The 17,006-nt window shown below is 41.8% G+C and overlaps 1 non-coding gene across 1 annotated transcript; it reads right to left on the bottom strand.

Annotated features, from left to right (window-relative positions):
- Nucleotides 1-15,514: 15,514 nt before the first annotated feature.
- Nucleotides 15,515-15,586, bottom strand: trnav-uac. Its single transcript has one exon. It is a non-coding gene; the product is annotated as a tRNA-Val (tRNA).
- Between the last annotated feature and the right edge of the window lie 1,420 nt (nt 15,587-17,006).

Genomic DNA, 17,006 nt, shown 5'->3' with positions numbered 1-17,006 from the left:
TAAGGACAGACAGTAAATTAACAATTTGATTAGATGTGCACCATATCAGCCTGTCAAGGGCTTCAGAGGTCTCCAAGATAATAACCGATGAGTCATTAAAGTATTAGTCCTGTAGCTCAGTGGTTAGAGCACTCGCTTTGCAAGCGAGAGACCTGAGTTCAATTCCAGGCAGGGCGAAAATTTGGGCAAGTTTCCCTACTCCACACGCCTAATAATAATCCCTCCAAGACAAAAAACAATAATAAATTGGTCATTTTCAATCTACGACTGTTTGTGGGACACTGCTGTGTGCAATTGGCTGCCGCGTTCGCCCACAAATATACAGTCAATTCACTTCACAGTATATTCTGTGAAGCGCTTTGGGACGTCTAGAAGACGTGAAAAGCGCTATATCAAATGCAAGGATTATTATTATTTTAAGAGCAAAATTCCAAAGGTGATGTACATAGAACATCACCAAATGGAACAGCCATAACCAACCTCATACTGACACACCTGGATTGTAGAGGGAACTTGCACTTTTACAGCTTCATATCACATGTTCACCACATAATAGTCATTACACTTTATAGTATATCTTGAGAAGCACTTTGAGATGTCCTCCTGACGTGAAAGGTGCAATACCAAATACAAGGAATATTATTTTTATTTTTTTAGAAGTTTTTTGACATTTTGCAGGCAAATAGGGCAACCACTTGCACCAGCAAGCTCCCATAAACAGTCGTGAGATGAATGACTAATCAATCTACTTTCTCCATTGAGATACTGTCATAGGCAATTTAATATGTATCTGAACATGCAGACATAGGATCTTGGTTTAATATCATGCCTGAAAAAACAGTACTGCCCTATTGTACGGGTTTGCCAGCATAGGAATAGAGTTCGGTCCCAACAAGGGTCTTAAATCTGCTTGAGGTGAGAGAGCTGCCAACCAAACCAAACCATCCCTGGCCCCAAACAGTAGAAGGACTTGTATCTTCACTGATTGGATCCAGTCCGCTGGGATTGTGAAATCAATATAGTTACTGGGCAGTCTCCCAGGAAATGAACAGGAGGTCAATAGACATTAACATTCTGAACATGAGGCAAAGAAACCTTTTCAGAAAATTCGAGGAAAATGGGAAGTGTAAAGAATAACAAAATCTGCTGTAAAGAGAAATTCAAAGGGATTATGGTATTGTTTCCGAATGGCTGCTGGATTTTGAAGCTCCACCAGACATTATATTTTCTCTTTATTGAGTTACATTGCCCAGAAATTGACATTCCTGTACTGTAGAATGTATTTTTATGGGCAACAACAATTTGAAAAGGTTAAGGTAAATTCATTACAATATACTGTAGAGCTGCAAACAGCCTGTTTGTTTCATTGTCAGCAAAAACTGAACATCCTGTTACTCTTCACTGAACCCCAGTGCATTTGTCTGGGCTATTTGTGGTGACCTGGAGCTGTTACAATGCAGGCTGCCTCCTTTCATGAGGAGGTGTTGTGGGAAATTAATGAATACCAACCTAAGTCTTAAAGCATGTACAACTCATTTTGCGTCTTTCACGTAGGATATGCATAATATACATAGTTGTCAGCCTGGCTCAGTTAATAGCATGCTCAGTTCGTGAGTCAGAAGGTTGTGGATTCAAACCCCATGTTGGGCCTTTGAACTCACAAACCCTAGGTTGACCCTCCTAGGGCCAACTGCAACAAAATTACATTTGTATAGTGACAGTGCTGGGGATGTGTTGCGTTGTTGGAGGTTCTGTCTTAATGAGACATTAAGCAAAGGCCCTATATGTTTGTTCAGGTGAAATTAAAGATACCATGGACTATTCAAAAAGAGAAGGGAGTTTCTCCCTGTGTCCTGGCCAACAATCCCCCAAATAAAATTGATCATTTCATATCTGTTTGTGGGACATTGCTCTGAGTCGCTATCCTGTATAAATGCGAGTTGCTGTTGTTGCTGTACGCAAATTGACAAAATACATTGTCATTAAACACAAATGTAAATCCTTTGAAATACTTTGAGAGCACTCAATATGAAAAGACCTATATCAAATTCTAGTTTGCTACTCAAGACATTGCAACAGTGGATGAACAGGGTACAGGATACAGGATACATTCCACCTGCATCGAAGAGAAACTTGAGCTTAAATAAGTACAATTGTCAAAGGTTGATAATTTAGTTGAAACGGTTCAGTTATACACTATTGCAGTATTGCCAGAGCTGCATGCCATCTCAATAACATTTGTACCGAGGTGGGGTTGGGCATGGCTTTGCAAAGACTTAATTTTCTTTGAGTGTTTTTCCTGCCTCTTCCCATTTCAGTGCAGCCCGTAAGCAGTGCAAACTAGGAAGAGTAGTTGAGGCCAGGACCCCGGATTCATTCAAGATACAGATTGATGCTGTGATGGGAGGGAGGCTGAGATCAAATCTTCATTGTCTTTTTGACATGGCTTTTGTGCTATTATTTTTAAGCCTTAACTTATCAGTTGTGTTATAGGAGATATCCTTGGAGGACCCTCACTCAGTCAGCTGCCCAGTGAGAGCACTGCCAACTGTGCCAAGTGGACATCATTACTAAGTTTAGTTCCCATCAAAGGCTGTTATAATGTCTGTATATAAACAATTTCAATGCCATTCAGCACCAATTTTATCTCATTTGAAACTGGATAGAACTTTAAAATACTTTTAGAGCATTTTCAAAATACAAGTGTCAAGTCCAATGCCTGCCTTTTTTGTCCGCAAAAGCGTCTCCAATTACTGTATATTGATCTACTCTGGTGATTTGTCTCTTCTGAGAAAATCCAGACAAAAGCACTAAAGACCTAGACATTTTTGTGATGGGGAAAGGTAAAATTCAACACACTGAGGCTTCAGTTCAGTTAGCAAATACTTTTAGCTGCAAGTCTATAATGGTGTCTATTTGGCTCAGCAGTGGTCGATTGGGATTATTATTTTGCAATACCTGGCTGTACGATCAACCTCTCCACAGAATTGATTTATTCTTCATAGGCTTTTACCATATGCCTATGATGGGGTCTCTTGTCGCAGCAGCAACTTCAAAGCAGAGGGTACAGCTTTACTGTAGAGAAAAGGTATTTCATGTTGGAGCATGAGCATGCACTGTGTTCTATCTTTAACAGGGCTGCACGAAAGAGATACTTACTTGGCAACAGCACATTTTCTAAAGCATCCAATTAAGAAGCATAGTTTGAGGAAAGGATCCAATTATTACTTAGGATTGCTTAGAATCCCCAATCTACCTCCTCATACTGATCTGGCCACTCCCTTCGCTGTGAGCACCAACCTGCTTCATGTCCCACACCCCACCTTCCCCATCAGTGTCTCTGCTCTCTGAACTCCATCCCAGAGCCCCTCTGACTCGCTCCCTCATCTTGTTCAAGGCCCGTATGAAGACATACCTCTTTGCGTTTTTGTCAGCCCAGTACGATTAAGAGTTTCCACTTAAATGCCATTAAATTGAAGCTTTCTGGCAGTGAGCTCCACATTCTCATTTTCTTCTGTGTAAAGGAGTTCCTCCTAAACTCTTTTACAACTGTTTGTAGATACCTACAGTTATGTCCCCTTGTTATGGACGTGCCAACAAATGGAAATAATCTACAGTATTGATGTTCCCTTATCAAATCCCTTCACAATTTTACACACTTTTGTTCGGGTCCACTCAATTGTCTCATCTCCAGAATAAAATGTTCTAATCTGTCCAGTCTTTCCTGATAGTTGTATCTTCTCATCATAAACTGTGATAAATCTACAATGCGCTCCCTCCATTACTACAACATCCTTCTTGTTGTATGGTAACCAGAACTGCACAATGTGAAGTGACTGTGTGTTTTGGAGGTGAACAATGCTGTATTGGGAGGATGGTAGGCTGGAAGGATGTGATTAAATGGGTTGAAGAGCTTTCTTCATCCGAACCATCGTGTTATTGCAATTTTTTTTCAAATAAAACTCATAATTAATTTCTATTTAGGATATTGTTTTGTTAGAATATCACCACCCTGGTAGATTCAGGAAAGATCTTTAAGACATGTATAAAATTATTATTCGATGTATAAAATATTGGAAAGAATTTGGAGAGCAGATTAAGTGCTAGTAATGTCAATTTATCATCATGCAGAAAATGAGAATATAGTTATAAAAGCAATTTGGGGAAGAATTAATATTGGTTCCAATATAGGTTTGATAGGGCAGTAAATCTCTTATACCAGTGGACTAAAAATCGAGTCAACTACTTTGGAGCATCTTCAATTAAATTAAGTCATGCTGCAAATTCTGAAATGTTATTTGATGCACTCTAGTAGCATTATACGTCATACACTGGTCAGTCCTTAACGTGCCCTAACAGACTTCAAGGTCTTGTCAGAAATACGAAAACATTTATACTGGTAACAGTTTATTGGAAAAGGAATCAGGTTGTGGCATGATGAAAAGAGGTAATTTGGTCTGATCCAGTTGTGGCAATGCAGAGAGTATATGTAGCAGTGCAGATTTACTGGAATGTTACTAAGGATGAGAGGACACAAATATCAGGAAAGGTTGGACAGGTTAGAACTTGTTACTTTGGAGATGGGTTAATTGAGTGTAGACCTGATAGCTGATACTCACATGCAGTGCTGGGTGATGGGGGTGTGGGTTGGAGACGCCATCCTTTGATTGTGACATGAAACCGAGCTCCTGTTAGCCTGTTCGGGTGAATGTTAAAGAACCCATTGAACTATTTGAAAAGAAAATGGAATTTCTCCCAGTGTCCTGGCAACACTCCCCCAAATAAAATTGGTCACTCACTTCTTGGCTGATTGTGGGACATTGCTGTGTGCAAATTGGCGCAGTGTTTGCCTACAAATACACAGCCATTACACTTCGCAGTAAATCCCGTGAAGTGCTTTGAGACAACCTTCTGAGATGAAAGACGCTATATCAGACACAATCGTTATTATATATGAAGTCTCATGGGTCAGGGTGACATACAGGAGTTTCCCTGCAGAAACCTCGTTCATGCAGAACATTTTTCCAGCAGTGGGCCAATGGTTTTGGCAGTCTATACACACGGAAGGTGTTTTAAAACCATTGTATGATCTTGGAAAATAATTTACAGTGAAGTCGGTGACTCCATCTGCATTATTTCTGACTCTGAATGTGACAGCAGCTATTTGTTTCCTGTCATCCCAGTCACCATCAGAAGATTACTTTTTTCTGGGCCAAGACAAGCGATCACAACCTCACAAGTTAAAGGAGTGATTAATGCAGTGCTGTGGTAGATTGGCAGACTCATTGATATCCACAAACCGAGTTAATCGAGTTAAATTTGCAGATGACACCAAGTTGCAGATGATAACCGGGTTGCTATTTACTGCTGGTAAACAGAGGCGTGTGGAGTAAAGACATTTACCCAACGTTTCGCCCTGCCCAGAAATCGAATTCAGATCCTCTCACGAGGTGAGTGCTTAAATCACTAAGCTACAGGACTACACAATAAGTAGGAACCCAGTTGTTAGTCAATAGGTGGATCGCTTTTCCTTAAAAAATAATCATGATATAATGTTTGTGGGACACTGCTGTGCTCAATTGGCTGCCGCGTTTTGCCTACAAAATGTACAGTCAATTCATTTCACAGTATGTTCTGTGAAGTACTTTGAGACATCTCGAAGACATGATAAAGCACTACATCAAATGCAAGAATTATTATAACTGGCAAATAAAGTTTAATATTGATAAATGCAACATTTAGGAAGTAAGAATTATAGGCATTGGTGCATGTTCTCCATGGATGGGATAGAACAACAACAACAACTTGCATTTATATAGAGCCCTTCACATGGGCCAGTGTCTCAGAGCACTATCCCTCATGAAGGGCTCTATATGAATGCAAGTTGGCAAGGGGAAAGCTGAAAGAAATCTAGGAGTGTTAGTGACTCTTTGCTCACTGCTTCAAACAGTGTGAGGCAACAATAAACAAGGCAAACAGGATGCTGGGCTATATTTCTAAATCAGTTTAGTTCCAATCCTCACAAATCATATTCAGCTGTACAGTGGTCTGATCAGGCTGCACCTTGAGTACTGTATATAATGATCGCCTCGTCACAAGCAGACTGCCGAAACCTAGAGACACTGCAATGATGATGCCCAATGTTAGAGGAATGAGGTATATGCACAAAGTTTAAACACAATTAGGGCTCTTCATTCTTGAATAGAGACATTCAGAGGGGACCTTATAAATGTATATAAGATTTTAAATGAGATTGAGAAAGTAAACCCAGAACAACACTTTTGGATGCACAGATATAACAGAACAGGACAGGGGGTTTAGGGCTATAAAGGGCAATTTCAGGAGAGACACTAGGAAATATTTATTTACACAGAGGGCAATTAACGATTGGGACAAGTTATCAAGAAGGGTGTTTGAGGCCAGGACATTGATGCTGGGAGGACCTTAACGTGGGTATTCTGAAAGGGTGAGATCAATTGGGCCAAAGAGACTTCATCCAAATCTTTTTTGTATTCTGTCAATGAATAGATTTGAAGTGAACCCCATGTAGAGTATCTCCCATCTATTTTTTTTTAATATGTCAGGTTTGTTTCAGTTGTAGAATGATTTCACATGAAATAAAAGATCAAAGGTGCAGTATAGTGTCTGCATACCTGGAACAGTCTGTTCCGAACTTCTGGAATGGGGCATATCATTGATCGATGTCATGATGTCATGTCATGACTTTGGCATAAATCCCATTGCCTGAGAACTGAATGATATTCTGTTACCTTGGAGCGCAGCTTGTGGCACCCCCACCCCAGCAATTCTGATCCTTTCTAAATTTCTGCACATTGATTTACGTCATTTGTCTCTGCTCTCAAATCAATATCATCTGCAAATATAGACACCTTTGACATGATGTCAGTCTCCAGATTCGTTACCAAGCATTTGTTCAATTTTCTCGACAGGACAATTAAATCACCAGTCAATACATCTCTCTGGCTCTGTTTCTAAGAACTTGCTCACTCAAGCTGGCCTTGGTTTCATGCATCCCACTACACATGGAAATCCCAGAGATAGATTGATGGAATAGAATGTGCACTCTCTTCCCGGAGGGACGCATCCTGTATACCTAATTCTGAAAAGGATTTGGCGCAGGTTGGCAAGAGTCAAGGCTTGGGGTCCCAAGAGTGTGCATTGGGATACCGCTGGAGATTAACCAGCTAAAACTGCATAGCTTGCCATTGATATTGCTGTCCGGCAAGCTTTCCCACTGCTTGTCCAGCTAGGACCTAGCCTAGTGCTTTGGCTTGCAGGGTTAACAGAAGCTGAGTGGGTTGACTCCCTGACCCCAGTAACTGGTCTTCCCTTCTAGGTCCAGTCGATGAGACAGACTGGCTGTGGTGTCATCAACAGTGCCCTGGAATACTGCAGACCCGTCTGGCTCAGGAACCAGGCTACCAAGATCACCACAGAGGGCTGGCTCGATTCCGACATTCTGTTGCCAGGCATGTCACCTTGGAGCCAGTTCAACACCAAGGAGACCCTGCTTACTTACCTCCCACCAAGGAAGGATAGAGCCTTTACCTCTTTCACGACCAAGCCCAAAAGTTTACACAATGGTGTGTTGAATATTATATGGCTATTTTAAATCCTGTTTCAAATGCTCATTTCCTTTTCTATCAACTCTGCCGGGTCAAGTTCATATTTTCCACACTTTTAATATTCATTAATTTAGTACTGGTTTATTTAAGGTCCATGTTAATGTAAACCAAGCATGAGAAATTAATACAGTTTTTGTGATGTCTGAAATTGTATAAAGATATATTTCTTGTCTCTCTATGCAAAGCTCAATTGAGAAGGTCTTTACTATACAATGTGTTATTAATAGCAGGAATCAGATAAAATTTGTGGATTGTTAATATAGTGCAATTAAATTCTCATAATGTCTGCACATTGTGTAATCTGTTTCAATTGATTTATTGTCTGATTTGGAGATGGTAATACAGTACTCTTTATCATTGGTTTAGAGACAAGTAATATGGGATGCTGCTCTGTAATCCACTGCTGTCTGTTATCTGTCTCACTCTAACCTATATTGTGGTTTTCTGTTTTCTATCAATGGCTGTCTGTAATCTGTATCCTATAATGGTGTGTTATTTTGTAGCCATCGTTGTCTCACTCTCACCTCACACTATTTATTCTGAAGCACGAAAATCCTTCTTGGGACTAAATGGCTAATGGAGGGAATCTATTATATGCAGAGCGATGCCTAATCTGTTTGCATTGCTTGAATTCAAATGGTGTAAGGTGCTACTTCAGGAGTGTGTTAAGGAGTGAAAGAGATAGAGAGTGAGGCAAACAGCCATGGCTGCAATATGACTACTAATTAGTTTGACCTGAATTAGTAACCAATAAACAAGGAAACTTTTCATGTGACACCCTCATCCTGGTTGAGGGAAATTATGTTCCTGGGTGCCATCCAACTCCTTAATGAGCAGCCATGTTTCATTAATGTCCTCAATTATGCCTGGAAAGCCATAATTATCAAGGAGATATGCAAAGTCTAGTTATTATTTTAATAATGCTGCTGAGCATGAGGTAAAACAACAAAGCACAAAGAACATTGCGAATACGATAGCTTTCATTGCTATTAAGATGATGTTCTGATTCAGCATATTGTCAAAGGAAGAGTGGCATAGTCTGTGCTACAGTTTGCAGGCACACTGAGCTTATTGTGGAACTCCAGATTCAGATTCAGAGGGCCTGCCTCAGGCTCTCGCACGCTAGGATCATGGACTATATACTGAGGGACAAGCTGAAGTTCAGCTCAACCATAGCAAAGGCCAGATGAGACCCGACCCCGGCAGGAGCCGCTTTGGCACAACCCGCTCAGGATGCATCCACCGGAAAGCCCACAAGCTCACCCAAAACTGACAGAAATAAACGTAAGGGTACAGAATGATGCCAAGATGTAACCGAAGAGAGTCTTGAATACACGGTTGAAAAGGAGGGTCTTCAGATGGGTCTTGAAGGGGACAAGGGAGGGGGCAACACAGAGGAACTGCAGGATTGAGTTCCAGAGAATGGGGGCAGAGTGGCAGAAGGCCCATGCGCCAATGGGCAGGTGATGCGGGGGACATGAAGCAGGCCGGAGCCCCCTGGAGGGAGGGAGCAGGATGGTAGGGGTTTATGAGTTTGCAGAGGTAGGGGGAAGCAAGGCCGTAGAGGACTTTGAAGGTGAGGACCAGGATCTTCAACTGTATCCTCTGTATGATGGGAAGCCGGTGGAGTTGGGCAAGGATGGGGTGATAGTGTCATGGAGTCTAATGTGAGAGAGGACATGGGCTGCAGAGTTCTAGCAGCCTATGGAGGGAGGAGTTGAGGAGACCAAAAGCAATGAGTTTGCATAATCAAGCCTCGATGTTATGAATGCATGTATGAGGCTCTCAGGAGTCTGCGGTGTGAGACAGTGTCGGAGCCGGGCGAAGTTGCGGAGGTGGGGGAAGGCAGAGCGGGTCATGGCACGGATGTGGGGTAGAAAGGATAGTTGAGGGTCAAACAAGATGCCAAGGTACCGGACTGGCTTAGCAAGGTGGAGTGTGCATCCATGAATGCTGTCAGTGCCTGAGGTGAGGAGGTGCTGACGGGAGCAAATCAGAAGAGCCTCAGTCTTGATGATGCTCAGCTGTAGAAAGTTAGCTCTCATCCGGGACTTGATGTCTGACAGACATTCTATCAGCAAAGCAGTCGTCCTAGAGTCAAGGGTGGAGACAGAGAGGTAGAATTGAGTGGAATACATGTGGAAGTTGACTCCATGTCTGCGGATGATGTCACCAAGAGGGAGCAAATAGATATTGAAGAGGAGGGGACCAAGGACAGAGCCCTGAGGAACTCTGCGCAAAACGATGTGCAAACTGGTTGCCAATTTCACCTAGAAATTAAGTCACTGGATATCCTATAAATCCTATGAAGCAGTGTGAGATGTCCCCCCAATATGAAATGTCCTATTATCAAATGCAAGGATTATTATTATTAATAGTGCACTGAGCTGTCTAATGCTGCACTGAGTATGTTAGTGTTTCATTGGGCATGGTATTGCATTCAGCACACAACAACAACAATTTGCATGTATATCGCGCCTTTCACATGGAGAGAGCATCTCACTAATATTCCATTGACCACTCTATTGCATTCAGCAACCTAATGCTGCAATTAGCACACAGATGCTGCATCGACAATGCTGTATTAGATTTGCTCAGGCGGAGAGAATTTTCCAGGTTTTGGTACCAAATCAGTGTTGTGAGCTTTGTATAACTGCGAGCTCACATCATTTAATGCTGTCTTAATTAGTGGAGTCCTGTAGCTCGGTGGTTAGAGCGCTCGCCTCGCAAGCAAGTCACCTGGGTTAGATTCCTGGCAGGGCAAAATGTTGGGCAAGTTTCCTTACTCCACACACTTCTGGTTACCTAGCAGTAAATAGGAACCTGGTTGTTAGTCTATCTGTGAATCGCTTCTCCGGGGGTAATAATTCCTTCCAAAAAAAGTTATTTTAAAAATAATAATAAATTGGTCACTTCAATCCATGACCGTTTGTGGGAACTGCTGTGCGAACATGGCTCCCACATCTCGCCCACAAATATACAGTCAATTTACTTTACAGTATATTCTGTGAAGCGCTTTGAGACATCTAGAAGACATGATAAGGCGCTATACCAAATGCAAGGATTATTATTATTTTATTTATTAATTCATAAGTTTACAGAAGAGTTGGTTGTAAATGCATTTGGGAAATTATCAGGATTCGAATACTTCAGATGTTTCAATGTAATTAATACTGCTTTTCACTTGTTTTAAGTTGCTATACATGCTCAACTCTCAGTATTTTCACTTACTTGTACCTTTAACCTACTACCACGTCTGAGAGCATTTCCTCGCCTTATTCTATTTTTAACATTTTTTTAACACTACTTTCATAAGTTAAGACCCTGAATCTCTGATGTCTACATTCTGTTTTCTAAATTCTCTTTCAGTCATTACCCGATCTTTTCAACGGGGCTGTATTACTCTTTATCTTTGTGGCCTGTTTCCAGTGTTATTTAACTCCGTTTCTCATCGCTTCTACTTTCTCCTTCTCTTCCACGAGCTAAAAACTCTGGCTGTATAGCATGACTTTCCTCTCATTTCACCCCTTTCCATCTGTCTTTTCCATCTAAGATGTCAGGTTTGAATTCACAATATTCATCAATAGGAATTTAAGTACTGTTGGTAACTTGCATTTGTAAATATTGGAGGCTGTCTAAATATTTGCAAACGTTGTTGTGGAAGAAAAGAGCTAAATATTTCAAACTGTTTTCTTAATTTTATGGATTGATTTTATAAACACAAATTTAAAAAAAACTTATTGAGACAGTACTATTTTAACATTTCTTTTTTATACTGTATTTAGATTATTTGCGATTCAATTTCCCAATCCACAGAGACAGCCTCCAGGTTAGCTGATGAGTCTACCATATCTGTCAATGCACCACTAAGTAGCATGGAGAAGAGGTCAGGTTGCAGATGTGCAGGAGCACACAGCTGCAAACTTCATGACAGCTTAGGTAGGACAGCATAGTCCTGACATAGCACGAATCTGGTTCCCTAGATATTACTTTCAGATTATGCGTTATATGCAATTAAATCATTCAGACTGATACTCTGTTCACAGATGTATAAAATGCAAATGAAAGAGCAAAATGCAAATTACTAATTATTACCAAAATGCTTTATAGAGTGATCCTATTATTCAGAGTAAGTTAATCTGTGTATGAAAACATTGCATTGAAAAAGAACCTAGAGAATCAGAGGAAAAATCTGGTTGGTGTTCCCATGCAGTGACTTTGGCAATGGGCTCCCATCTACCACTGTGAAGCGCTTTCTAATGCCCTTCTGATGTAAACAGCATTAAATAAAAGTAAATTTTATTGTATATTGTATATAATTATAATGGGGAAACACACTGTGAATGTCACTACATGAAGCACCAACTGACATTTCAGCCCCAGTCACAGAAAGCTCAGAATATCTCATGACTATTGGCTTAAAATGAAAATCTTGCAGAATTTGGAAAAATCAACAACAACAAGATTACATTTGTAAAGCGACTTTCACATTGGGAGAACTTTCCAAGGCGCTGGACAATGTACAGCATTTCAGACCCGAGCTGGGGTCAGGCGGGGAGAAGGGAGGGGAGGGGAAGGGGAGTGGCCGATGGCATGGTCGAAGAGGAGGGTTTTGAGGCGGGATTTGAAGGAGGCTAAGGAGGGGGTGAGGCAGAGTGATTGGGGGATGGAATTCCAGAGGTTGGGGGCAGAGTGGCTGAAGGCTCTCCCGCCAATGGTGGGTGGGGGGCGTGGTGCAGGCCAGAGCCGGCTGAGTGGAGGGAGTGGGCGGGTTGGTAGGGGGTTAGGAGGTCACAGAGGTAGGGTGGGGCGAGGCCATGGAGGGCTTTGTAGGTGAGGACCAGGATCTTGAACTGGATCCTATGAAGGATAGGGAGCCAATGGAGTCGGGCAAGAATGGGGGAGATGGGGTCACGGAGTTTGGTGCAGTAGAAGACCCAGGCTGCAGAGTTCTGGATTATCTGCAGCCTGTGGAGGGAGGAGTTGGGAAGGCCGACAAGCAGGGCTTTATTTGAAAGCCAAATTACTGCTGTAAAAAATGTCTTCCAAATTAAGATTGAATTTAACAATTTTCTGAAATTCTGCACCACCAAGTGTACATTATGCACTTGTCAAAGCAGAATAATGTGGTTTAATAAGTAGGGATATTTAACCTTCCCCCCACCACCCGATTGTGTCTTGCACCCACTGGAACCCTCAGTCATTGATCTCATTTCCAAGTTCAGTGAAGTTGAATCATGGCCAAAGGAGTTTCTCCTGACAAGAGATTGTCAACATGAGGTCTGAGGAGCCAGTATGGGACACATTGAGATTTCAGAATCCTGTTATGAATCCCACCTCTTACACAGCATCGATTTTTTCCCTATTGCCAATTATGCTGTTCTCTGTCTCAGCAATCTCACGTTTCTGTGGAAAGTGTGGTTCAAAGAATGTTATCTCCTCATAGAAAAGATTGTGACTTAAAGTAATTTCTCTGCATTATGCTCCCATCATGTTGGTACTCCTACCTCTCCTCTCTTACACTCCCACACCACACTCCTCAACCCGATTCCTTTGCTCAGGTGGCTCTAGCTTTCTGCATGTCCCGTGTCCCCTCCACTCTGCCCTCAGCAGCCATGCTTTCAGGCAGGATGCCCCAAAGCTCTGGAACTCCCTGATTCAATCCCTCCTGCCAATTCCTTTTTGCCTGTCGTCAGATCACACCTAAAGATCTTCCTTTTCAACCGTGCCTATGGTCAGCTCCCCTTCTCCATGGCTCAGCATCAAGCTCAACCACTGTTAAGCTCTCCAAGATGTTACTCTGCATGAAGGGCACTATATAAATGGAAGTTGTTGTAGTTTTAATCTTAGCACTTTCACATTGCAGGGGGCACTGTCGCAAATGCAACCAGACCCTTTTAGTTCTTTCAAAAGTGATTAATAGAATCACTGTGGAAAATTCCCCAATACTGTATGTTGGAAGTATAAATAGCTACGTATACTCCACAGATAGGTTAGAATGTGCCAAAGGAGAAGTTGAAGAAGACCTAGGAATGTTATTTGACTCATCGGTCACTATGTCCAAACAGCACGAGGCAATAATAAATGAGGCAAAAGGATGCTGGGCTACATTGCTAGATCAACTGAGTTCAGATCCCCAGATGTCATGGTGAAGTTGTACGGTTCTCTGTCAGCCCTTCTCCAACACTTTGTGCAAGGGCTCATTCAGGCCCACGAGGCAATGCACAGAAGATAAATGAGGCTGGTCCATTGTGTTATAAGAATGATTTATAGGAAGAGAAACCTAGAAACCTAGAACAATACATTCAGATATGCCCTCCAGAAACATTTTGATATGTATTTCTATTTGCTCAGCCATGTGTCTGACACAATGGCAAACATAAGAACATAAGAATTAGGAGCAGAAGTAGGCCATTCGGCCCCTCCAGCCTACCCCACATTCAATAAGATCATGGCTGATCTATTCTAACTCCACTTACCCGCCTTATCCCCATATCCCTTAATCCATTTATCCATAAGAAATCTATCAATCTCAGTCTTGAATATGTACAAGGACTGAGCATCTACAGGCCTTTGGGGCAGAGAATTCCATAAATTCACTACCCTCTGAGTGAAGAATTTTTTCCTCAACTCAGTGCAAAGGGCTTACCCCTAATTCTAAGACTGTGACCCCTGGTTATAGTTTCTCCAACCAGGGGAAAAAGGCTCCCACTATCTATTCTGTCGTGCCCCTGAATAATCTTATAGGTTTCTATAAGATCACCTCTCAGTCTTCTATATTCTAGTGAATATAGGCGTAAATTGCTCAACCTATCCTCATAACTCATCCCCCTCATCCCTGGTATCACCCTAGTGAATCTACGTTGTACCCCCTTCAAGGCGAGTACCTCCTTTCTTAAATAAGGAGACCAAAACAGCACACAATACTCCAGGTGCGGTCTCACCGGGGCCTTATACAGTTGCAGCAATACTTCTCTACTGTTATATTCTAACCCTTTTGTAACAAAACCCATCACCATACTTAAGAGTATTCAAACCAAACTCTGGAAAACTGATTCAGTGCGAGCCTTAGAGAGAGTCCTGTTGACCAGGGCAGGTATGTAATAGGAAAATAGTAGGATAGTATTAAATCAAATTGCTAATGGGCCTTTTTTACCCAAACTTCTCTTGTGATCCTGTGACTATAGGTCATTATTATACAGTAATGCCCTGGTTTACTGGACTCTGGGTATCCAGAATTTGTACCTAGCCGGACTGGGCGTGAAACCAATTTAAAAAACAATCCATGAGCCCGTAGGCCACTGTTCTAGCAGACGAGCGTACCTCACAGTGCTTGCTGGCTAGTAAATGCCAGTATCCGCATTGTAATTACACTAAGCTGGAAATTCTGGGTCACTGGACTGGACATCTCCTCCATTTGTCCTGCCAGCTGGGGGTTTAGCGTCATAGTGGAGTCCTGTAGCTCAGTGGTTAGAGCACTCGCCTTGCAAGCGAGACACCGGGGTTCAATTCCAGGCAGGACGAAATCTTAGGCAAGTTTCCTTACTCCACATGCCTAATAATAATCCCTCCAAAACAATAATAAATTGGTCATTTTCAATCCATGACTGTTTGTGAGTTGAGGAACTGCTAAATAATAATCTTTGCATTTGATATAGCGCTTTTCACGTCGGGAGGACGTCCCAAAGCGCTTCACAGAACACACTGTAAAGTGAATTGACGGTATATTTGTGGGCGAACGCGGCAGCCAATTGCGCACAGCAGTGTCCCACGAACAGTCGTAGATGGAAAATGACCAATTTATTATTGTTTTTGGTTTTGGAGGGATTGTTATTAGGCGTGTGGAGTAAGGAAACTTGCCCAAGGTTTCGCCCTGCCTGGAATTGAACTCAGGTCTCTCGCTTGTAAAGCGAGTGCTCTAACCACTGAGCTACAGGACTCCACTGCTGCGCGCAATTGGCTGCCGCATTTCGCCCCAAATATACAGTCAATTCACTTTACAGTCTATTTTGTGAAGCGCTTTGAGATGTCTAGAAGATGTCAAAAGAGCTATATCAAATGCAAGGATTATTATTATTATAGTATTATACTCCTCAGTATTTGTAAGGTACCTTGCTATTGGTCACTTTACCTTCACACCGACTCAGGAACATAATGGAGCCATATAATAGTCTTCCCACCCTCTTTCTTCTGGGTAGCTTGATAATGATGGGTCTTTTTATATCCCTGCCAGGTTTGAGTTCTGGCAGGGCCTCAGCATATTTTCAATAGCTCCAAGAGTACAGCCACTTCATGCAGATACAGTACTCAGGAATATTTATTCCCAGAGTCAAATCCAATTTAGTGGGGAGAAACGACAATGCTTTCATAATGAATGGCTCCAGTCTGTTTACTTTTATTCATACTAGAAGTGATGGGTCCACTCAAAACTGTCAGCCACAGGGCAGGCCATCTGCAGATCAGCGGATAATGCAGAGAGACATACACTGAAACCTGCTGGGTGGTAACAAGGCCACATTCCTAGCTTCAGTTACATTCTGAGCTGCCAAGCTATATTTAGAAATCCTCCACTCTGCAGACTGCATGAAAAACAATTAAGCCATTCCCACCCAAAGTGATTTAAAACAAAGTGAAAATAATAGAACCTCCCAAATGCCTGAATGCTAACACATGCTGTGCAACAAATCATTGATTTGTGTAAGCATTATTCTTCAATGTTATTGTACAGACTAGGCATCATGTTGTAAACTTGAAGAGTTTGGTTTCAATCGCTGTTTCATGCTTTGTTGTGATGTGATCGTTAAGTAGGGAAGGAAGTGCCTTGGGCATCTTTGATCCATTTAGAAGTTGATTTCTCAGGTTGACAGATGGTGCGTTTCATCTTGATTTTAGTACCCCATGAGAGAAAGATCATCATAGTCATGGAGAAGCAATTGTGGAGATTTACTGAGATGACATTGGAGATGATATGCGGAGACAGGAATTTCTGTCTTTGACTAACTTTAATTTTCTAAGTTATAGGAGCTACAAAATTGAAAGTTCTTTCTTCAATACTGGCCTGGCCTAAATATTTAAAGTTGTACTGGAGCCATTCATTATGAAATTAAATATAATCCTCGTGGAAACAATTATGAAATGCTGTACACTGTCCAGCGCCTTGTGACGTCCTCCCGATGTGAAAGGCGCTATACAAATGTAATCTTGTTGTTGTTGTTATGTCTTTAATCGTGCACAGCAATGTGTATGTTCCAGCTGCGGGTTAAGCATCACTACTTTGGGGGTGATTCTCTGCACTGTCAGCAAATTTTCTGACCTTGGCAGTCAGCATGTATTAGTCTTCTTTCTCTTTGTAGATTTATG

This window comes from Callorhinchus milii, unplaced genomic scaffold (assembly GCF_018977255.1).
Source record: "Callorhinchus milii isolate IMCB2004 unplaced genomic scaffold, IMCB_Cmil_1.0 Scaffold2, whole genome shotgun sequence".
Taxonomy (NCBI): Eukaryota; Metazoa; Chordata; class Chondrichthyes; order Chimaeriformes; family Callorhinchidae; genus Callorhinchus; species Callorhinchus milii.
The sequence above is the reverse complement of the archived record's forward strand: the minus strand, read 5'-3'. Positions and strand labels throughout refer to the sequence as shown.